Raw genomic sequence first — 23,570 nt, 5'->3', positions numbered from 1 at the left:
CATGAGTGGTGGTGCCAGATACGGGGATGTATCCCTAGATTTGGGGATTTATCTCTACATTTGGGTATTTATCCTTAGATTTGGGGATTTTGGATGCTGGTGACGATATTCTGTACATATTTCTATGAAGAGAGATGATTAAACCTTTATATTGTTGCAATTAGTTTACTTACATTTACATGAAGTATAGAGAGTAATTTCTATATTAGAAGAAAATATGTCAGGAAATGGGGATTTTTGGGTGGTTTTGGGGACTTTTAGACTAACCCATCTGGCAACACTGGATCTTTGTCCTTCCGTTTTCAAATAATGTTCATCACTTCCCATCTCACTTATCTCATTTCTTTCACTCTCTTTTCACTAGATGTGCCTATCCTTATTTTGCCGTAAGTTTGATTGTTTAATCTGTTTGAATTTGGTAATGTTAATGATCCTTAAATACAATTATTTCCTGTTAAATTTCCAAGGAGACTTTGGGACAGAAACTGGAAACCCTGTAGTTCATCATCATGGCGTTGTGTTGTATCCTTTAGAACGGCAACTCTTGTGTGGTACTGGTTATACTTTCTTTAGGTTTCACTTCTATCAATCTTGTATTAGAGTTCTTTTAATGTTTCTTTAAAAGTTTTTCACAATTTTTAATAATATATATATCTTTGGATAAGTTTTCCTTATTTTCTATAGCAAATAGTAGCAGGTTTTTCATTTATATCTTTTTTTCTGGGTGTAGTTTCATTAGTGAAATACACTCATTTCTTGTGGGTTTTTTTTTCATACATAGACCTGTTTAAGTTAGAAATAGGTAACACTGGGGTGGATATACAAGCAGACAAAATTAATGATTTTTTAATTCATATATGTGATGGGAAAAATGTAGATTAGAAAAAGATAAAGTAAAAAAGACAATACAACAAGAAATTAGCAATAATATAAGAAATATGGGCCAATACATGAAGAGTGTCGTGAGAGAAATTATAAAGAAAATATAAGAGGAAATATATATACTAGATGAATAGGATGAATTAGAAATATTATCAATAGGCAAGTCTAAAGAGAACAGATTATATATCAATAATAGAAATTTTCATTCATACGAACATGGTTAGTAAGACGTTTAAGAATTTAAGATTAAGATATCAGTGTGGAAGGATAAAGGGTGGATCAACAGTCTTGGGTTATAGTTCTCTTGCTTGAGGGTACACTCAGGCACACTATTCTATCTAATTTCTCTTCTCGTTTTGTAAAAGTTTTTTATAGTTTATACAGTAAATATTTATTTTAGTGTTGTTACTGTTCTTAAAATATTTTATTTTTCCTTGTTTCTTTTCCTCACTGGGCTATTTTCCCTGTTGAGGCCCCTGGGCTTATAGCATTTTGGTTTTCCAACTAGAGTTGTAGCTTAGCAAGTAATAATAATAATAATAATAATAATAATAATAATAATAATAATAATAATAATAATAATAATAATAATAATAATAATAATAATATAAATTATCATAATTACTATAAAACCTCAACATATTTATGGTTTGGGGATGCAGTAGGCCTAAATGTTTCGATAAACTATGCCTGAAAGATTCTTAAAGAATTTTGGAAGATCGTAAGCTAATAATATAAGTTAATATAAGTTAATGATATAATGACATATGTAATCTGGAAGCAAGTAAAGAAGAAATGAACGATAATTTCACAAAATTTGTATTGGAATCAGCCCATTAGGTAGGTGGAAGAGTTCCTAAACAAAATTAAGGAAAATTATCAGAAAAGAACACAAACTTAATGAGGAAAAGATTGGAAATGAGAGTAAAATCTAAGACAGATGAGATAAGATTAGCAAAACTATCCAAAACAATAAAGAAAGCTAAAAACCACAGATATTCGTCCACACTAGAGAAAGAGATAAGCATCAAACTGATGAAAAGAAAACTTGGAACAGGGTGCCAAAAGATGTTTACTTTAAAGGATGAAAATGAAAATATTATCCACAATAGAGATGGAGTGATAAAAATTGCAGAGGATTTCCATACAATGCTATATTATAGTGATATAAGAAATCACTTCACCAATATAAATAATGAAACACCTGAGCTGGTACCAAATGTAACAGTAGAAGTAAAGAAAGCATTTGAAGGAGAAGAAGAAGATGGCCTAACAATTGATTTAATAATAAATGGAGGAACTCCAAATGTCTGCAAGAATGCTCTATACCTACAGCTTGGAAAAACTTTATCATTATACTAATTCACAAAAAGGGGGAGACAAAAGGCCCGAATAATTACTGACCAATAAGTTTACTCTCCGTAATATGTAAGATATTTACATAGATCATATTAGGCCTAATAGAGAGACAGCTGGACTTCAATCAACCAAGATGATAGACAGGCTTTAGAAGTGGGTATCCAACAACTGATCATATCCATGTAAATAACTAGCTAATGGAAAAAATAACAAACCACTATGCATGACATTTATAGACTGTGAGAAAGCTTTTGATTCTGTCAAAACCTTAGTAGTAATGAAAGCCCTCCAGAAACAAGGAATAGAACACTGATATGTGAGAACACTTGAAGATATCTATGCAGGAAGTCTAACAATCCTAAAACTATACATAGTGAGGAAATTTCGATTGAGAAAGGAGTTAGACAGGAAGACCCCATATATCCTAAATCAGGGGTGGCTAAACTATGGCGCATGCGCCAACCGTGGCGCATTACACGATTACAAGTGACGCACTATACCCCAGAGATGATAATAGATAAAAAAACATGTATGCTCATTAAAAAAATGATAATAATAATGATAATAATACTGATTTCTAGAAAAAATTACAAAAAGAATTTAAGGGGACTGTCCGCTATTTTCTGTATTTTTTTTCTTATTCAAAATACACCATTTCTATATATTTTTTTAGAGTTTAGACATATATCGTACCTTCATCATATTCCAGATTCCAGTCATTTGATCTAAAACTTTTTGATTTACTAGCAAAAATCATGATTCAAAAAAATATTAGGTACATTTTTCTCCTAATATTACTCTAATTGTATTGAAAATCATACCAACAAAACTTCATTATAAACTGAATAATATATATACATATATATATATATATATATATATATATATATATATATATATATATATATATATATATACACATATATATATATATATATATATATATATATATATATATATATATATATATATATACACATATATATATGTATATATATATATATATATATATATATATATATATATATATATATATATATATATATATATATATATATATCAAATGGTTATATGTATAACCAACAAATATGTCCAAATCACCTTAATTAAAGGATTGAAAGAGGGGTTAAAGTTTGTGTGGCGCATGCGAATTATAAGTGAAAAAAAATTGGTGCATGGGAAATAGAAGGTTGGCCACCCCTGTCCTAAATTATTCACAGCATGTCTAGAAGAGGTTTGTAAGAATTTAGATTGTGAAAATGTAGTAATTAATATTAATGGGGAATATCTCAACAACTTGAGGTTTGCAGATAGCATAGTTGTGTTTCTTGAATCATGTAAGGAATTATAAAAGATGTTAGAAGATTTGAATATAGAAAGCAAAAATGTAGGACTGAAAATGAATACGAGTAAAACTAAGACAATGTTCAATGAAAATGCAGAGAAACCACAAATAAGAGTTATGCACGAGCCTCTACACCGTCATGGGTTCCTCTTTATGTTGGTTAAGATTTTATCAATGTTGTTATTTAATTTGCCAATAAATAATTACAAAATGATTGAATTATATTTCAGAGGGTGCCATTTTTTCTTCTCTCCTCAATACAAAAAAAAAAAAAGTGCAAAACACGTTGGAAACCACTGTAAGTGTAAGTGCAGGTATAGGTGTGGATGTAGCTGTAGCTGTATGTGTAGGTATAGTCGTAGGCATACGACTAGAGATTGTTAATGAATATACGTACTGTACTTAGTTCAGACAGTAAGGCCGGGAGCACACTAGCGACCCTGTGGCACCACAAAGCCACAGCATCGTGCGGCGGGGATGTGGTCTCCCATAGGTTTCCATTGTTTTCAAAGCCACGCCATGCCTGTGGCGGGGATGAGCGACAGAGAGCCACAGTCGCTTGCCACATTAGCTAGTTTGCGCGGCAAAACTTGAAAACAATGGAAACCTATGGGAGACCACATCCCCGCCACACGATGCTGTGGCTTTGGGGCGCCACAGAGTCGCTAGTGTGCTCCAGGCCTAAGTGTTTCCCCAGGACACGAGACCGAAATTAAATGAAGGATAGGCATGGGATGGAGAGCATTTGGTAAACAAAGTGAGATTATGAAATGTAAAATGCACTTTCTTTAAAAAGATAAGTCTTTAATGAGATCGTCCTACCAGTATTAACTTATGCATCAGAAACTCGGAGCCTTACTAAAAGCCTTATCACATAAGCTAGTTGCAACTCAAAGAGCTATGGAAAGAATGATGATGGGGACAACACTAAGAGACAGAAAATAAGCATCATGGAAACGCGAGCAAACTAAAGTAGAGGATATTCTAACAACATATAAGAAAAACATGGAGATGTGTAGGATATCTGAGATGGACAGACAATAGATGGTCACTAAGAATAATAGAATGGGTCCCTAGAAATTGGAAAAGAAGCAGGGGTAGGAAGAGAAGACGATGGATAGACGAACGAAGATGGTTTGCGGGCGTGGACTGGTAAAAAAAAAAAAAAACCTAACAAACGCAGATGGAAGGACATGTCTGAGGCCTTTGTCCTGCAGTGCACTAGTAATGCCTGATGATTGATAATGATGATATATACTACATATGGCTTGATCTCTCCAGAAAAGACAGGTAGGCCTACATGAATTCATTGATGAATTTCTTACATTTTAAGTTTAAAAAATTATTGCACTTTACACTGCGAGGATCACTGAGTTTTATTTTTTTTAACATAAGGACATTTAGATTTATTGATGGCTTTGATATGCATATAATTCGTTCTATGAACTCAATTGATAATGTTATCATTATGATTTCTCTTTGAAAAAAAAAAAAATTACAGGTTCTGGGGTGAGGCATCGTAGCCTTTGCAACGGCGCCTCCAAAGTTTATCTTCTTATACTGTTTTGTCTTTTCCTCCACATCAGGTTTAATACTTCTCTTATTCTTTTCTATATTTGTTTCACTAAATAAAAATAATCCTACTATTCTCTTTAGGTCTTCTTCGTATGGTTGTTGTAGCTCAATTACTTCATTCCTTTCTTTTCTATATTCCTGGCAAAACAACACAAAAAATTATCAAATCTTCCTCCTCATTTTCACAAAAATGACAGTTTACATCTCCCCCATTATGTCTATTTACAATATTCAGTTTTAACGTATTATTTATTGCTCTGAAAAAAAATATCACTGAAGCAAATGTATTGTCACAAAGTAACTCTTCTTTAATTTCTTTCTTCCACGTTCTATATATTTCTCAGGATTTAAGGATTTAAGGATTTTTAAGGATTTAAGGATTTTTATTAACTCTAGCGACCCCTCTCAGGGTATGAGAGTACATTACAAAATATACAAAATTATAATTTGACTTACAATAATAGTAGGCCTACAAGATGGCAGTAAAAAAGAAAGCAAAACTACTTCTATCCACAAATCTATACAATACTGTACATACATCCATATACCCATATATGCCATGTACAATAGGGACATGAGCCCATATGGACCATATAAAAAACTAATATATAACTAAAACTATTCCATTATTATTTTTCCAAAATGAAGACCACTTCTCCTACTCAAACAAAAGAAGAAGAGGAAGAAGAGGAAGAAGAAAACAATAGCTCTCGCCCTAAAGAAGTTGAGAGCTAAGTGCAGTGTCATGTTGAATATGTTGTTATATTAAGTTCCTTTTTCTCTGTAAGTCTTGTTTTAATGTCCGTAATGTAGCATTATGTATAATACAGTAGGCCTGTCACGAGAATTAGAATATTTGAGTGCAATGTATTCCCGGAAAAGAGGTAACGAGAGGTAAGTAGTTTCTGTTTGTGAACGGATGTGCTCTTGCGTCAGATGAAAGGAATGTTTTATTCAAAATGAATAGGACTTCGTATCCTACAGGCTTGTGATAGTAAGTATCCTCATATTCCAGGTTGTTTTTCCCTCTTTAGTTGAACCCAATTGCTTTAGACGACTCTAGGCTATTCAAATTAGGCTAGCATAGATTTCACTTCTCTCGATAGCCTTATCTGCTGGAAAAGACCATGGTGTTACTATACCCAGACTCTGGACTAGGCTATTAGTAAACAAAATTATGGCCAATTAGCCTCTTCTTCTTGGTTAGAATTTTGGTGTTTGTAATTTTTCCAAATTGATGTTTTCAATATCACCGAGTATCCTTTGTTAAGTCCGTATATTTTTTTCCTCCTAACTTGACTCCTCCCTTTTTGCCCAGCCTATAGTCCATTTCTTTTAGCGATGCATATTTGCACCGACTCGCAGCGGTGCCCTTTTAGCTTGGAAAAGTTCCCGGATCGCTGATTGGTTGGACAAGATAATTCTAACCAATCAGAGATCAGGAAACTTTTCCGAGCTTAAAGGGCACCGCCGCGAGTCGGTGCAAATATGCAGCGCTAAAAGAAATGGACTATAGTAGGTCCATCGACTGACCGTGGTGCTCCAACGAGAATGCAATACCTCCAATATTTGCATTACAAATGGTTATTGTTTTTGGTGGGTTACAAGGAATGAGTTTGAAGGCAACAACCTGTTTATGCGTATATTCTACGGGTAGTTTGTAGCGCTACGGCCAAGCGTACTAATTTGCTTATTATCGCTCTGACTGTTATCTTGTATAGAATAAAAACGTTTGGAAATGGTCTACGGATCTCAAATATGTAGTGTAAGGGGGGGTCCGGGGGGCGAAGCACCCCTGGGTAAGGATACGGCTTTTAGTATAGGTTAGGTGGGTTTTTTAAGTTAGCTTCTCCCGCCAAAATCGTTTTTAGAACGACGGCCACAGTTCAGAATATTCCCGTTTTCTACGGGATCTGGCCGTCACTCTACAAAGGCTCCGATTCTACTTTACCCATCCTTATCTCTGTTGCCTGGAGTAAGCCTCACCTTGAATTGGCAAATTAGAATTCAAATATGATTTAATCACAAGTTTTATTGCGTTTTCACGGTAGGCCTAGTCGTTATAAATGCGCTTCACCGATTCATTTCATTTAAAAAAAATCTTCATTTCAGTAATGGCTGACATATGTGAGGGTTCTAAAATGACTGTATGATACGATAAGGCTTTTTTAACATAATTAAAAAATCTTGTTCTTTTTATGCAACCATCGTGTTCTTTTAAGGGAAGACAAGTGTCCTAAGTGTTTTAAGCCTTGCAGTTTACGTTCAGATTGACATAACAGTACTGGCAGTGTCACAGCATAGTTTGTAAACCTAGAACTAGCTATCGCTACCCTTCATGTGGAAACATGAGATTCTGACTAACAAGGTAAGACATTATGGCATATTTGGTCAGTTTAATATTTAACCCTTTTACCCCCAGGGTATTTGGAAATTTCCAACCCTTAACCCCCAGGGGTTATTTTTTTTCAAGCACATTTTGCAGTATATTTTTTTCAAATTGCTCTAACAGCCTTAATTTTTGTCATAGAGAGGTCAGGTTGTTCTCATTCTCTTGGAAAATGCCTGAATTTTCTTAAAAAATCGTCATAAATATGCAAAAAAAATAGCATTTTTTTTGCAATGACATACCGGTACGTCCATGGGGACAACGGGATGAGTTTTGTGAAACGTACCAGTACGTCCTTTGGGGGTAAAAGGGTTAATAAAACAGATTATACATGATTATACAGTACTGTACCTTAAAATAAATAGTGACCCATGCTAATGGCGTGCACAACACATCCTCATACTGCACATCCATGTACCGCTTATCAGAACAGAGGAACATTGAGATGATGTCATTGTTCCGACACTAAATACAAAACCCTTTTGCTCTTTATTAGGAGATATACTTTTGGCAAAGCTGGAAGACTAGCCGTAAGACTTTTAGCGATGTGTAACTATCCCATCGCTAGTTTGCGGTGTACCGGCTACCCTGCTCACACACACCTGTGTTTTATTGTCACTTTTACTTTTGGGTTGGTGGAGAGTGTTCGTTTGTCTCTCTCTCTGCCGACCAACGTTTTTTGACTGGCCTTTGATCAATTTGTTCTTTTAGTTTTTTCTTAATTTTTGCAGGTGTGAGTATCGCTGTTCGGAGACGGCATAGTGCCTGGTTTCCTCAAGGGTGGAGAACCTTATCTTACAGTCTCTTCCCCTTTGACGCTGGACAATCCCTAAGCTGGAGGACCCCCGCTTCCCATCGTGCAGCAGTTCGGTCCTCCTCTGCAGGGCAGTCGTACTCCATGTGGATGCACCTTCACTGTATGAAGTAGACGTTGCTTGTACCCTGTGTGTTCGATGGCAGGAAGGCTGCTTGTGGCCGACTCAGAGCTTGACTTTGATCTTGTTCCTCTACGTTGACGATGATGCATTCCCTCGTTCTGCGATGCTAGCCGGTGGAGGGAGTGCAAAGTATGAAGCATTTTCCTAGCCTCTCAGGGGACACCTTTCTTCCCGTTCGCGGGTTAGCTTTTTCTCCCTAGTCGTCGAACCATACTGCTGTTCTTCAACTAACCGGACGTCGATTGCCAGTGGCCTATTCGCCAGTTTGCCTATTTGCAGCTCTCTGATCGTCAGCTCACTGATCACAAGCTCGTCGATCGCCAGCCTACCAATTGCCAGTTTGTTGTTTGCGAGCTCAAAGATCACTGATCTCCACGCCGATCACCTGCTCACGAGTCACCAGATTTCCAATTTGCCAGCTTGCCAATCGCCGCTTCAATTGCTAGACGATCTCCAGTTTCTTAGCAATCGCATCGATCGTTGTTCGACGACTCGTCAACTTCACGTTCTCTTACTCGCTGTTTGCCAGCTCGTGCTCATCACTAAGCCAGCTCACGGTCATCTTCTCTCCTTGCTACAAGGCATCTAAACAGCAGGAATTCAAATTTCCGAGGGACCCCCCTTCACACTCAATTCCTTTTCCTCGGAAGGCGACATTAGCACTGCAGCCTTCCTTGAGAGCTTCTTCGACAGCGGATAAGACTTCTTTGCAAAAGCCCTCTTTTTCGTTCCCTTCAGGGAAATTTCTGATAGTGCAGCTGTTGTTCATAAGCCTTGGTTGGTCTGTCACGCAAGCCTTCGTGACAGGTATCCCACCTGCTTGTTCATCAGAAACTCCAAGGATCTCCCTGAAGGAGTCTTCCTCGCCTTCTTTGGACCCAAGGCGAAAATCCACGGTTCCTTCTCGCAGAAAAACTTAGGTTTCTTCCTCTCCTCTGAAGAAGAAAAGAGGAGTCCCTGACGAGTTAGTCCCATCAAGGGTCAAGCGGACCCCTGTCAGGACGTCCAATGGAAGGTCAAGTGTCATCGTGCCCTCTCCTCCTCCTCGTCCTGCTCCATAGCCAGCAGTCCAGGTGGTAGTTTTGCCCTGGGAATAGTCTATCCAACTCTTTCCAGCCCTTGCCCATCGAGGAGGTCCCTCGAGAACTCAGGGTATCCCCAAAACCCATGGAAGATACGATCCTTCCCCCTATGGGTGGCCAACACAAGGGTGTTCTACCGAAACTATCTGTGCTAAACCGTCTTTCCTCCATGGAAAGAGTCTAAGGACTCTTAAGAAACTGCCAAAATCCTTATTGAGGATTACGAGACCTGCAGAGGTGTCAGGCAGTCTTTAGTCTTTATCCGGATACTTCAATGACGACCACGACCCACCCCGAAAGTGATGTCCCGTGGGTGGAAGACAACGCCTTCGCTGCTAGTTCTACACCCGAAACTTTCGCAGGTTCGACAAGACCGCATCAGTTTCTGTCGAATCCAACCCCTTTGGGGACAGCCAGATCCCGGGTCCTTCAGCACCAGGTATCTTCCTGTCATCTGGTTCTGTACGAGACCTGGGCAAGCGACTGTCCTGGTAAGGAGGTTGCAAGATGAGAATCTCATCCAGGAAGTCAATCTTCTCGGTTCTTCCCCGAATTGATTTCTCTCACCAGATGCATCAAAGAAAAGAGTGGGGCATGATGTACCTCTCAGCCTGTGGTCAGAGCCCGAACGGGACCGCCTCTTAAACCTCTCAGAGATAGGGCAGCCTTCCTGCTGGCAAGAAGTACACCCCCCTTCGAGGTAAACTCAGTTTGAGCTCCGGCTCGTTTCTCGTACAACGCCTGATCTCAACTTGGGCTAGAACGTGGGGATGCGAAACGGAGAGTATTGCCAAGAGGATCGTTTCTAGGTGCTGATACTCTCCTGTACGTGGTAGGGAGAATCACTAACTACGGCAGCAGATGTTGATCGTGTCTTTCCTGTCTGCGGATTAGACTTCTTTCTCCCTTTGGTCTTATCTTCAGGGATTCTTCCAGCGAAGAGAGAGATCCATCCCCTCCCCTGTTGAGGGAGTAGTTCCTCCACCAGCCACTATGCAGCAATCTTCCTGCTTGCTGGAAGGATCACAGACAGCGGCAGCAAACAGTGGCTGCTTTTCTTATCAGCATGAAAATCTTCCTTTTCCTGGTTAGTCTCCCCTTTTGGGGAATTCCTCCCATGGGAATTAGGTTCGCTCATTCTCCGCATTGCCCTTCAGATCAGACCTTGTCATCAGCAGTCTTGTCTCGTTAGAAAACTCTTCTCACCTACAGACGGAGATCCCGAAAGATCCTATGGCAATTGGATTCATCTGTTCTTCGCCTTTGATCTTCAGGAACCGGCCATCAGACTCGTCTTTCCCAGCAGACTTTTCATGCTTAGTGAGCTCATCTGCATCTCCTGACGGATATCCCGAGAGAACCCCCTCAGCGACTCTTAAACAGCCACATGTGAACATCTTCCACAAAGCAGTATTTTCACTATGAATTCATGCCTGGAGGCTATCCAACTCCTCTCTCAGGGAGTCCCTCGCAACAGGTTGCAAAGTGAATGTCTGGATACCTGGAAAGATCTTTGGTTTCGGCCAATCCGGGCTAAGTGGACTATAAAATGATATCATAGAAGGGGAATCCTTCCCTTGGTACCACTATGCCAGCATTAGGGGTGTTCCTTGGCTAGCTTCGGGAGGAAAGCTTCTCTTAGTTTAGGCAAGGATAGGCACCGCTAGTCCTTGAGCCTCAACTTCAGACTGGAAGGAATTAACTTTTCTCCTTGTTAGTGTTGCCCCTCATACGGAGTTTCGAGCCAACGAGTCCTTAGTCTGTAAGAAGACCTCGTTCCAGGACCCCAAGCAGCAAAGGTCTCTTGACCTTGATGGCAGGTCTCCCAATCGTGTTTGCTTTGGCCAAGAGAGTCGGCGAATCCCATGGAATACCCTTAACGTCTCTCATTCATGACAGTGGGTCAAGTAGTGCTCGACCTAGTTTTTGGCAGCTCAGGTCTCAGAAGTCCTTCGCAACATCACCAATGATCTAGATCAACGGTTACTATGCCAAAGAGAAACTGGAGGCCCTTCCTCAAGGAAACTACAAGAGCCCGCCCTGAGTGTCAGCACTCTTGATCAGCACGGGGAAGGTCAAGAGGACGATCATGAAGAACACCATTTCTGCCTGGATTCACAAGGTCATCGACCTCCACTGAATTAAGATCTTTCGCCGACACTTTGACCTAGGGCACACGACATCGGGGGTATTGCTACGTCTCTGGCGTTCAAAGGAAACTACTCTGTGGTGCAGGTTCTACAAGTGGGCGTGTGGAAGCATCAAATGACCTTCATTACCCACTACCTGCAAGATGTAACCCACAGGAGATTCGATACGTTTTCTATTGGTCCTGTGGTGGCTGCACAACAACTGGTTTAACACCTCAAGCTCCTTGATGTTCAAGTAGCAGGAAGTTGAGGGCATTGGTTACCTGGTTTTAGACTAAATGAAGGGATAAGAATGATTGTCCCTTTTTTCTTCATCCTCCCTTCTTGGGGAAATCAGCATCTAGGGTCCTCTGCACAGCTGACCTCAACAACTACAGGTAAACCATTGTTCTCTTGTGTAACCTTGTATTGTGCCAATACTGTTACGTCCCCATACCCTGGCGAGTTGGTATTAGGAATATCTTGGTGACCTCGGATGATTCCTATGACTCGGAAGAACTCTTACCTTGACAGCAACATTGCTAGTATCACAAACACACAAGCTACAAACACACAAGCTTGTGTATGCCGCAGACCGTGCATAGCAAGGTTTTAGCGAGGTTTAGGGTTTTCACCTATTATGTGCTCACACACATAAAGGGGAATCCCTGGGTAAAAGCCAGTTTGGCAGGGACGTCCACCCTCTCAATGAGTGAGTCAACCCCCTATAGATAGTGGAGATTTGTATTCCAGTTATGGAACAAATGACAAATTTGGAAGTAATTTGTATTTTTCAATATTAAACTTACCCGATAATCATGTAGCTGTCAACTCCGTTGCCCGAAAGAATTCTACGGAAGGGATACGCCAGCGATCGCTATACAAGAGGGGGGTGTACTCACAAGCGCCACCTGTGGCCAGGTACTGCAGTACTTCTTGTTGACACCACCTCAATTTTTCCTCTGTCGTGCTTCCGGCAAGACGTTCATGGATACGCTTATAATTTTGGAGTCTTGTTCACGGTTTTTGATGAAGTATTGCTCTAAGATTTCAGCTTTCGCTATTCAGGAAGTTTTATTATTAGCTTAGCTAGCTTTTGGAATTAATTTGATTAATTATGGTGACGAAGAGAGTATGAACTCTCTTTCACCTTTTAATGGCCGACCCTTCCCTTAGACGGAAGTGTTGGTGTCTAAGAGAGTATAGACTCTCTTTCTTAATTTTGCTTAACAAAAGTTATAGATTTATTTTATATCTCTCCGCCTTTTATAGGCCTCTTCGATTAACTTCCTTTTTTATAAATTTATTAAAATTAATTTTTCAATATTAAACTTACCCGATAATCATGTAGCTGTCAACTCCGTTGCCCGACAGAATTCTATGGAGGGATACGCCAGCTATCACAATACTAGAAGGGGGTGTACTTACCAGCGCCACCTGTGGCCAGGTACTCAAGTACTTCTTGTTGACACCTCCTCAATTATTCCTCTGTCGTGCTTCCGGCAAGACGTTCTGGGATACGCTTATGTTCTTGGAGTATTTTCACGACTTTGGTGAAGTATTTCTCTTTGATTTCGGCTGTCGCTTTACTGGAAACTTCTATATTAGCTTAGTTAGCTTTTGGAATTAATTTGATTAATTATGGTGACGAAGAGAGTATGAACTCTCTTTCACTTTTTAATGGCCGACCCTTCCCTTAGACGGAAGTGTTGGTGTCTAAGAGAGTATAGACTCTCTTTCTTAATTTTGCTTAACAAAAGTTATAGATTTATTTTATATCTCTCCGCCTCTTATAGGCCTCTTCGATTAACTTCCTTTTATTATAAACTTATTAAAATTAATTTTTATATTTGTTTATATTCGACCTTCCTAATAGTAGGCGGTCTTTTCTTGGTACCGAAGTTAATTAACATTGAGCCCGTCATTTTGGTTTTACCTGTTAACATATTATGCTATTTTAATGTCTTTGAAAGAATTTCTTTGATAGTCTCGTACTGTTTTCAAAGTTGAACTAACGTTTTGTTTTGTCTCTGCAGTTGTTGACGTTCAGAACGTTCAACTTGCGCTCTATCGTTACGATAGAGAAAGAATTTTCACGGTTTCACGTTGCAGTAAGAGTAACCGTGTCTAGCGTTTTGTTCATTCTTTCTTAACTTTATGGTTTTAATCCTAATAAAGGAACTTTTCATTTTGGGAAATATTTCAGTTTTTTCCTTTAACAATAATATGTTTTAACGATATATATGATTGGGCTCTTCTCTCAGGTTCTAAGTCAAGAGAGAGAGAGAGAGAGATAGAGACGGAGGGAGAAAGAGGAGGATAAACGTTTCATTCAAGCAAGTAACGTTGTTATCGTTTTTGCTCTTCTCCCTAGTCTCTTTAGGGGAAGAAGGTAAACGTTTCTAGAGTGATCTAGTGTTTAGTCTCTTTCCAGCCACTGAATTATTTATCTTTCATTAGATTTTTCTGTTACATTGTAATTCTTTTTCGCAATTACTAACTTTTGAGAAAGGATAGAATTGCGTGTTTCAGGTACAAACCACTTAAAGTTTCGAGTTCAGTGAAATAAGTGCAAACAGAAAATCAAAGTGATAAGTGATTAGCGCAAAGTGTGTCAGTGTTGTGCGTGAGGGTACTTCTGTGCGCGCCAGTCGTCCTCCCAGTCCGGGACCTCTTGCAAGCTCCCAAGCCCAGGGGAGAAGCAATGTCGAAGGGCAGAAGGGTTCAGCAGGCCTTGATCAGCGCACAGAAGTATCCTCGGTGGTTGTGGGCGTGTCTTACCGAGACCGTCACTCCCACCCGCAGACGATTGAGCCCTTATTTTGCTCGTCTGCAGAAGAAATATAGGGGAGAAAACGCTGGTCTCAGGTCTCAAGACCTCTTAAACGTAAAGTCCAGACCTATGCCAGACGTACGAAGTTAGAGTTCAACAACCCGGATGCAGTCATTGGGTTAGCTCTGACTCTCCTCAGTCATCAGTTGAATGCACTCCGCCTAAGAGGAGTAAGGTTCTGCCACAACAGAGCTCGACTGTTAAGGCTTTACCTCAGCCTACTGTAGTTTCTGCCGACCCCAAGTGGACTCTACTACAGTCCATGCAAGCACAGCTTTCGGACTTGATGCGTGAGTGTCGGGCTGAGAGTGTTGCGCCTCCGCCTCCGCCTACACTCCCTCCGCCTGCGCTCGCTCCGCCTGATCGCAGTACCACCTGCCAGGCGTACGATGTTGAGCCACGTTCTGAGTTTGCTGTTCCCAGTGGTGTTCAGCCTCCGCCTTCCTTAAGGCAACCTTTACAATGGGATCAGGAGGATTATACCTCTCTTCCTCCGCCTCCACTTGCTGCTCCACCAGTGATGCAACACTCGGTTGAGGTACAACAACCTCTCCCGTCCATGAGTCAGTCTCCTCAGCTCTCGCTGCAGCGAGCTCAACCCTCCACAAGGCAAGCACCACAACACCTTAGCCTTGCGCCTCAGGAGCCTCAGCTTGCGAGACATTTACCTTGTTCTGCGCAGCCTCTACCTCATCGCGCTCCGCTCACATCACAGGAACTGGAACTTGCTACTCCGCTTCCGCCAACCGCTCAGCAAGCGCAACCCTTGGGTTCAACCACTCATGCTAGGAGTCAGCCTCCTCCACCCATGCGCCTTCCCTCTGCTTGTCTTTTATTCAGCCTTTGCAGACTGAGCCTCAGGTGTTCCCTCAACAGAGTCTTGAAGAGGAAACCACAACTATTGTTGTTCCAGCTCGTTCTGACTCTGCTGTTCAGCATACCTTACCTCCATTTTCAAACCTTATGATAATGGAGGTTATTTGTATTACTTATAAAAATATATTTGTATTCCTTGCAATATATTTTTAACAATATCGCAAAATATGGCAAAAATATGAATCATGAGTTATGAATGTAAGGTAAATATTATGTTGATATTAAAACCCCATGCAAGCATGCATAAAGCACTCTAGCACTGGTCATGGAATTTCTGAGAAATGTTAAACGCCATGCACACGCTCTGCTTACCTTACAGCATGCTCTACATACAGCATGCTCTGCTTACAGCATGCTCTGCTTACTACATGCTCTGCATACAGCATGCTCTGCATTCAGCATGCTCTGCATACAACATGCTCTACATTCAGCATGCTCTGCATACAGCATGCTCTGCATACAACATGCTCTGCATACAGCATGCTCTGCATTCAGCATGCTCTGCATACAACATGCTCTGCATTCAGCATGCTCTGCATACAACATGCTCTACATACAGCATGCTCTGCATACAGCATACTCTGCCTTCTAGTCTGCTGCTTTTGCACCAGTGAACCCTCACTGAGAGAACTTAGCTTTTCTAGGATATGGTCCCTGTAGATGAGAAAGTTCTTTTCTCCCTCCTTCTGATATTCCCTTGAGGACTCTGTCATTTGGAGGGAGCCTTTAGCTGCATAGCCTCTTATGGACTTTTATTTAAAGCATAACATGCTTCCAGGGAAGGTAATGGTTCCACTTCAGTCGCTAATCCCGTCTGTTACCACACCTGCTCCCATAGACCTTGAGCTGTGTTGCAAGACATGCAGTCCAAGCTTAGTCCTTGTTAGAGGATTTTTTGTTTACGGAGTCAATGTGTCACGGGGAAGACGTTAAACAACCAACAGAAGTGACTTGTTGTGACGCAGTGCGGCAACCTCAGCAACCCGATAAGGAGTTGTCTGTACGACCCAGACAGTCTAGACAGATTCGGGTTGTCACTGTACTTCCTCGCTTGCCCATGATTGACAGTTCACAGACTGTGCAGCAGTACCATGATCTTGTGTCCGGCTCCGTCAGACGACTGGCTTTTAAGAGCTCCCACAAGTCGTCGCTGTCTGGAGATTTTCAAATGGACTATGGATCTGACCAAGGAACTGGGCCTCCTGGTCAATTTTGAGGAGTCTCAGCTCGTCCCATCCCAGACCATTGTCTCCTTGGGTATGGATCTTCAGAGTCGAGCTTTTCGGACTTTTCCGTCGGCCCCAAGGATCTTCCAAGCCCTAGAATGCATCCAGAGCATGCTGAGAAGGAACCGATGCTCAGTCAGGTAGTGGATGAGTCTAACAGGGACACTTTCATCGCTGGCCCTGTTCATCGTGTTAGGGAGACTCCACCTCCGCCCCCTTCAGTATCATCTAGCTGCTCACTGGATAAAGGACATGACGCTAGAGACGGTCTCAGTTCCTGTTTCCGAAGAGAGGAGGTCTTCTCTCGCGTGGTGTAAGAACAGCTTTCTTCTCAAGGAAGTCTACCTTTGGCTGTTCAGAAACACGACCGCCGTCTCCTCTCGGATGCATCAGACACGGGCTGGGGTGCGACCTTGGACGGACAAGAATGCTCGGGAACATGGAATCAGGAGCAAAGGACACTTCACATCAATTGCAAGGAGTTGTTGGCGGTTATTCTGGCCTTGATAAACTTCAAGTCCCTCCAGCTTAACAAAGTGGTGGAGGTGGACTCTGACAACACCACAGCCCTGGCTTACATCTTCAAGCAGGGAGGGACTCTTTCGTGGAAGTTGTTCTAGATCGCAAGGGACCTACTCATCTGGTCTAAAGATCGAAAGCTAACTGGTAACGAGGTTCATTCAGGGCGGTATGAATGTCATGGCAGATCACCTCAGACGGAAGGGTCAGGTCATCCCCACAGAGTGGACCCTTCTCAAGAATGTTTGCAGCAGACTTTGGGCCCTGTGGGGTCAGCCAACCATAGATCTGTTCACTACCTCGATAACCTAGAGACTCCTGTTGTATTGTTCTCCGATTCCAGACCCAGCAGCAGTTCACGTGGATGCTTTTCTGCTGGATTGGTTCCATCTCGACCTGTATGCATTCCCGCCGTTCAAGATTGTCAACAGGGTACTTCTGAAGTTCTCCTCTCATAAAGGGACACGGCTGACGTTGGTTGGCTCCGCTCTGGCCCGCGAGAGAATGGTTCTTAGAGGTACTGCAATGGCTGGTCGACATTCCCAGGACTCTTCCTCTAAGAGTGAACCTTCTAAGTCTACCTCACGTAAAGAAGGTACACCCAATCCTCCACGCTCTTCGTCTGACTGCCTTCAGACTTTCGAAAGACTCTCAAGAGCTAGGGACTTTTCGAAGGAGGCAGCCAGAGCGATTGCCAAAGCAAGGAGAACATCCACTCTCAGAATCTATCAGTCTATAGGGGAAGTCTTCCGTAGCTGGTACAAGACCAATGCAGTTTCCTCAACCAGTACCACTGTAACCCAGATTGCTGACTTCCTGTTATATCTAAGGAAAGTAAGATCCCTTTCAGCTCCTACGATCAAGGGTTACAGAAGTATGTTGGCAGCGGTTTTCCGCCACAGAGGCTTGGATCTTTCCACCAACAAAGATCTACAGGACCTCCCTAGGTCTTTTGAGACCTCAAAGGAACGTCGGTTGTCCACTCCAGGCTGGAATCTAGACGTGGTCCTAAGGTTCCTTATGTCATCAAGATTTGAACCTCTCCAATCAGCCTCTTTTTAGGACCTCACATTAAAAACTCTTTTCCTCGTGTGCTTGACAACAGCTAAAAGAGTAAGTGAGATCCACGCCTTCAGCAGGATCATTGTTTTCACATCTGAAACGGCTACATGTTCCTTGCAGCTCGGTTTTTGCTAAACGAGCTTCCTTCACGTCCTTGGCCTAAGTCGTTCGAGATCCCAAGCCTGTCCAACTTGGTGGGGAATGATCTGAAGAGAGTACTTTGCCCAGTTAGAGCTCTTAGGTACTATCTAAAAAGGTCTTAACCTTTACAAGGACAATCAGAAGCCTTATAGTGTGCTATCAAGAAACCTTCTTTTCCAAGTTCTAAGAACTCAGTTTCTTACTATTCAGGCTTCTGATTAGAGAAACACATTCTCATCTGAAGGAAGAAGACCTTGCTTTGCTGAAGGTAAGGACACATGAAGTGGGAGCTGTGGCTACTTCAGTGGCCTTCAAACAGAGCCATTCTCTGCAGAGTGTTATGGATGCAACCTATTGGAGAAGCAAGTCAGTGTTCGCATCATTCTATCTCAAAGATGTCCAGTCTCTTTACGAGTACTGCTACACCCTGGGACCATTCGTAGCAACGAATGCAGTAGTAGGCGAGGGCTCAGCCACTACATTCCCATAATCCCATAACCTTTTAACCTTTCTCTTGAATACTTTTTATGGGTTGTACGGTCGGCTAAGAAGCCTTCCACATCCTTGTTGATTTGGCGGGTGGTCAATTCTTTCTTGAGAAGCGCCGAGGTTAAAGGTTGTGATGAGGTCATTTAGTATGGGTTGCAGCCCTGTATACTTTAGCACCTTTGAGTTGATTCAGCCTCCCAAGAGGAACGCTGCGCTCAGTAAGGAAGACGATCTTATTAAAGGCAGAGTAACGGTTCAAGTCGACTTCCTTACCAGGTACTTATTATTTCATTGTTATTGTGGATAACTGATTATATGAAATACGGGATACTTAGCTATCCTTTAATCTTGTACACTGGTTTTCACCCACCCCCCTGGGTGTGAATCAGCTACATGATTATCGGGTAAGTTTAATATTGAAAAATGTTATTTTTATTAGTAAAATAAATTTTTGAATATACTTACCCGATAATCATGATTTAATCGACCCTCCCTTCCTCCCCATAGAGAACCAGTGGACCGAGGAATAATTGAGGAGGTGTCAACAAGAAGTACTTGAGTACCTGGCCACAGGTGGCGCTGGTAAGTACACCCCCTTCTAGTATTGTGATAGCTGGCGTATCCCTCCATAGAATTCTGTCGGGCAACGGAGTTGACAGCTACATGATTATCGGGTAAGTATATTCAAAAATTTATTTTACTAATAAAAATAACATTTTTATATGTTTATATTCGACCTTTCCTAATAGTAGGCGATCTTTTCTTGTACCGAAGTTAATTAACATTGAGCCCGTCATTTCGGTTTTACCTGTTAACATATTATGCTATTTTAATGTTTTTGAAAGAATTTCTTTGATAGTCTCGTACTGTTTCAAAGTTGAACTAACGTTTTGTTTTGTCTCTGCAGTTGTTGACGTTCAGAACGTTCAACTTGCGCTCTATCGTTACGATAGAGAGAGAATTTTCACGGTGTCACGTTGCAGTAAGAGTAAACCGTTTCTACCGTTTTGTTCATTCTTTCTTAGCTTAATGGTTTTAATTCTAATAAAGGAACTTTTTATTTGGGAAATCCTTCAGTTTCTTTCCTTTAACAATAATATGTTTTAACGAGTATATATGATTGGGCTCTTCTCTCAGGTTCTAAGTCAAGAGAGAGAGAGAGAGAGAGAGAGCTGGATAAACGTTTCGTTCAAGCGAGTAACGTTGTTATCGTTTTTGCTCTTCTCCCTAGTCTCTTTAGGGGAAGAAGGTAAACGTTTCTAGAGTTTATTCTTGTTCTCAAGCTTTATGCGGTGAGAGATTTTAAACGTAGTTTATTTGATCTAGTGTTTAGTCTCTTTCCAGCCACTGAATTATTTATCTTTCATTAGATTTTTCTGTTACATTGTAATTCTGTTTTCGCAATTACTAACTTTTAAGGAAGGATAGAATTGCGTGTTTCAGGTACAAACCACTTAAAGTTTCGAGTTCAGTGAAATAAGTGCAAACAGAAATTCAAAAGTGATAAGTGATTAGCGCAAAGTGTGTCAGTGTTGTGCGTGAGGGTACTTCTGTGCGTGCCAGTCGTCCTCCCAGTCCGGGACCTCTTGCAAGCTCCCAAGCCCAGGGGAGAAGCAATGTCGAAGGGCAAAAGGGTTCAGCAGGCCTTGATCGGCGCACAGAAGTATCCTCGGTGGTTGCGGGCGTGTCTTACAGAGACCGTCACTCCCACCCGCAGACGATTGAGCCCTTATTTTGCTCGTCTGCAGAAGAAATTTCGGGGTGAAAACGCTGGACTCAGGTCTCAAGACCTCTTAAACGTAAAGTCCAGACCTCTAGAGTTCAACAACCCGGATGCAGTCATTGAGTTAGCTCTGACTCTCCGCAGTCATCAGGTGACTGCACACCTCCTAAGAGAGGTAAGGCGATGCCTCAACAGACCTCATCTTCTATTAAGGCTTTGCCTCAACAGACCTTATCGTCTGTTGATCCCAAGACGACTTTGCTGCAGTCCATGCAGTCGCAGCTTGCGGTCTTAATGCGTGAGTTTCAGGCTGAGAAGGTTACACCTCCTCCTGCGATCGCTCCGCCTCACCGCAGTCCAGTCTGCCAGGCGTACGATGTTGAGGTTCCTCAGGATACCTTACCGCGTTCTGAGTTGCCAGTTACCAGCGGTGTGCAGCAACCTCCGCCTTCCTTAAGGCAACCTCAGCAATGGGAGCAGGAATCTTATGCCTTACTTCCTCCGCTTCCGCTTGCGGTTCCACCAGCGAGGCAACAATCTCTTGAGGTACGACAACCTCTTCCATCCATGAGGCAGCCACCTCAGCACTCGCTGCAGCGACCTCAACCCTCCTCAAGGCGAGAGCCTCAACTCCTTAGGCTAGCACCTCAGGAACCTCAACTCGCGAGACAAGAACTGCGTTCTGCGCAGCCGCTACCTCAACTCTCGCAGCTCACACCTCAGGAACCTCAACTCGTTCCTCAGGAACCTGCTACTGCGCATCCGCAACCCTTACAGCAAGCGCAACTCTTGAGGCAGCAACCTCATGCTATGAGTCAGCCACCTCAACGCATGCATCTGCCACTTTCTCCTCAACTTGAGCCTCTTCCCATTCAACTTGGAAATAACAAATGACAATAATAACACCTCATTACTTTCATAACTTGCATTTGTAATCATATACATGTATGCCTACACAAACATTATGATAATGGAGGTTATTTGTATTACTTAATATAAAAATATATATGTATTCCTTGCAATATATTTTTAACAAAATCGCAAAATATGGCAAAAATATCTTCAAAACAAAAATGAATCATGAGTTATGAATGTAAGGTAAATATTATGTTGATATTAAAACCCCATGCAAGCATGCATGAAGTAATGCAGTGTTGCCAACAGGGCGAGTTTCCCTTTCCTGAGGTGAAGTAGATTATAGTACATTTAGTGCAGCTTAATTCTACGATTATCATGCCGGCTATCAAATTCATCAACAAAACAGTCTAAATCAATTCCCTCGGCACGTGCACTTTCAATGGACAGTAATGCGATATTACTCAATCTAGCACTGGTCATGGAATTTCTGAGAAATGTTACACGCCATGCAACACGCTCTGCTTACCTTACAGCATGCTCTACATACAGCATGCTCTGCATACAGCATGCTCTGCATACAACATGCTCTGCATACCTTACCGCATGCTTCTCAGTCACACATCTTTGGTTGTTGCCAACTCACTAGACTGTCAAGCAGTTTCATAACGTTGCCTTCTAGTCTGCTGCTTTTGCTCCAGTGAAACCCTCACTGAGAGAACTTAGCTTTTCTCGGATATGGTCCCTGTAGATGAGAAAGTGCTTTTCTCCCTCCTTCTGATATTCCCTTGAGGACTCTGTCATTTGGAGAGGAGCCTTTAGCTGCGTAGCCTCCTATGGACTTTTATTTAAGCATAACATGCTTCCAGGGAAGGTAATGGTTCCACTTCAGTCGCTAACCCCGTCTGTTACCACACCTGCTCCCATAGACCTTGAGCTGTGTTGCAAGACATGCAGTCCAAGCTTAGTCCTTGTTAGAGGATTTTTTGTTTACGGAGTCAGTGTGTCACTGGGAAGACGTTCAACAACCAGCAGAAGTGACTTGTTGTGACGCAGTGCGGCAACCTCAGCAACCCGATAAGGAGTTGTCTGTACGACCCAGACAGTCTAGACAGCTTCGGGTTGTCACTGTACTTCCTCGCTTCCCCATGGTTGACAGTTCACAGACTGTGCAGCAGTACCATGATCTTGTGTCCGGCTCCGTCAGACGACTGGCTTTTAAGAGCTCCCACAAGTCGTCGCTGTCTGGAGATTCTCAGATGGACTATGGATCTGACCAAGGAACTGGGCCTCCTGGTCAATTTTGAGGAGTCTCAGCTCGTCCCATCCCAGACCATTGTCTCCCTGGGTATGGATCTTCAGAGTCGAGCTTTTCGGGCTTTTCCGTCGGCCCCAAGGATCTTCCAAGCCCTAGAATGCATCCAGAGCATGCTGAGAAGGAACCGATGCTCAGTCAGGTAGTGGATGAGTCTAACAGGGACACTTTCATCGCTGGCCCTGTTCATCGTGTTAGGGAGACTCCACCTCCCCCCCTTCAGTATCATCTAGCTGCTCACTGGATAAAGGACATGACGCTAGAGACGGTCTCAGTTCCTGTCTCCGAAGAGAGGAGGTCTTCTCTCGCGTGGTGTAAGAACAGCTTTCTTCTCAAGGAAGTCTACCTTTGGCTGTTCAGAAACCCGACCGCCGTCTCCTCTCGGACGCATCAGACACGGGCTGGGGTGCGACTTTGGACGGACAGGAATGCTCAGGAACATGGAATCAGGAGCAAAGGACACTTCACATCAATTGCAAGGAGTTGTTGGCGGTTCTTCTGGCCTTGATAAACTTCAAGTCCCTCCAGCTTAACAAAGTGGTGGAGGTGGACTCTGACAACACCACAGCCCTGGCTTACATCTTCAAGCAGGGAGGGACTCTTTCGTGGAAGTTGTTCTAGATCGCAAGGGACCTCCTCATCTGGTCTAAAGATCGAAAGCTCACGCTGGTAACGAGGTTCATTCAGGGCGGTATGAATGTCATTGCAGATCGCCTCAGCCGGAAGGGTCAGGTCATCCCCACAGAGTGGACCCTTCACAAGAATGTTTGCAGCAGACTTTGGGCCCTGTGGGGTCAGCCAACCATAGATCTGTTCGCTACCTCGATAACCT

General features: G+C 42.3%; 1 protein-coding gene across 1 annotated transcript in view; it reads left to right on the top strand.

Moving 5' to 3' along the window:
* The first annotated feature begins 5,808 nt into the window (after positions 1 to 5,808).
* The window catches only part of LOC137636889 (ubiquitin-protein ligase E3C), a 159,362-nt gene continuing 141,600 nt past the window's right edge, over positions 5,809 to 23,570 (top strand). The window contains exon 1 of the mRNA XM_068369245.1: positions 5,809 to 5,944. The gene's annotated coding sequence lies outside the window, so the exon portion shown is untranslated. The remainder of the gene's footprint in view (positions 5,945 to 23,570) is intronic.

The sequence above is a fragment of the Palaemon carinicauda genome, unplaced genomic scaffold, assembly GCF_036898095.1.
Source record: "Palaemon carinicauda isolate YSFRI2023 unplaced genomic scaffold, ASM3689809v2 scaffold43, whole genome shotgun sequence".
In the NCBI taxonomy this organism is placed as follows: Eukaryota; Metazoa; Arthropoda; class Malacostraca; order Decapoda; family Palaemonidae; genus Palaemon; species Palaemon carinicauda.
This window is presented reverse-complemented; position numbering and strand designations above follow the sequence as displayed.